The following is a 1,537-nucleotide window of genomic DNA, read 5'->3' as shown; positions in this document are numbered from 1 at the left end:
TTTTTGAGTGAAGCTCAGATTCTAATTAGATGAGCGGGGCTAGTAGCTTTTTGCTTCTGAACAGTTTTGGCATCTCACTTTATCCATTGAAGCTCAGAGTGATTGGCATCTATAGGAACTTAGAATTCAGATAGTGTTATTGATTCTCTTAGTTCAGTGTGATGATTCTTGAACACAGCTTCTTTATGAGTCTTGGTCGTGGCCCTAAGCACTTTATTTTCTAGTATTACCACCGGATACATAAATGTCACAGACACATAACTGGGTGAATCTTTCAGATTGTGACTCAGCTTTGCTAAAGTCCCCAATTAGAGGTGTCCAGGGTTCTTAAGCACACTCTTCTTTTTGCCTTGGACCTTGACTTTAACCGCTCAGTCTCAAGTTTTCACTTGACACCTTCACGCCACAAGCACATGGCTAGGGACAGCTTGGTTTAGCCGCTTAGACCAGGATTTTAGTCCTTTAGGTCCTCCTATCCACTAATGCTCAAAGCCTTGGGATCCCTTTTTTTTTGCCCTTGCCTTTTGGTTTTAAGGGTTAATTTAATTTTGAAAAGATATGATAGATTTTTGAAAAAGATAAATCTGAATTTTGAAAAAGATAATATGGAGATTTGAAAAAGATATGGATTAGTTGAAAAGATTTTTGAGTGAAAAAGATAGATTTGTTTTCTGAAAAGATTTGAAAAGAGTTTGGATTGAATTTGAAAAGAGGGATTTTTAGAAATTAAGGATTTTAGAAATCAGGGTTCTTAACATGTTCATGTAAAAATCATGCATTGAAACATAAAATTTGAAATTAAAATGGAAATACGTGTGGAAAAATGAATTTGGCTCCTCCCTGCTTTCCTGGCGTTTGAACGCCCAAACACTGCCTGTTTTGGGCGTTCAGCGCCCAAATGCTGCTCTCCTGGGCATTTAACGCCCAGCTGCTGCCATTACTGGCGTTCAACGCCTAGTGGGTGCCCCTTTCTGGCGTTGAACACCCAGATTGCTACCATTACTGGCGTTCAACGCCCAGTGGATGCCCATTTTGGGCGTTGAACGCCCAAAATATACTTTTACTGGCGTTTTCTTGCCAGTGAGCTCTTTTTCTCTGTTTTGTGTGCCGAGGTCTTCTGTAAATGATTATTTACCTTGTTATCAATGAACTCTATATAGACAAATAAAAATAAAAATAGAAATAGGGCAAAATGCTTAGAGGATTGTTGCCCCATGGCTGGGTTGCCTCCCAGCAAGCGCTTCTTTATTGTCTTTAGCTGGACCTTGCTGAGCTTTTAATCTAGCTTCAGCCTTGAGCATTCTTGCTCAATGTTGCCTTCAAGATAATGCTTGATTCTCTGTCCATTGACAATGAACTTCTTATCAGAATCAATATCTTGAAGCTCCACATAACCGTATGGTGATACACTTGTAATCACGTATGGTCCCCTCCACTGGGATTTCAGTTTTTCGGGGAATAGCCTGAGTCTAGAGTTAAACAACAGGACCTTCTGTCCTGGTTTAAAGATTCTAGATGACAGCTTTCTGTCATGCCA

Source organism: Arachis ipaensis, chromosome B10 (genome assembly GCF_000816755.2).
Source record: "Arachis ipaensis cultivar K30076 chromosome B10, Araip1.1, whole genome shotgun sequence".
Classification (NCBI taxonomy): domain Eukaryota; kingdom Viridiplantae; phylum Streptophyta; class Magnoliopsida; order Fabales; family Fabaceae; genus Arachis; species Arachis ipaensis.
Note: the sequence above shows the minus strand (reverse complement) of the source record.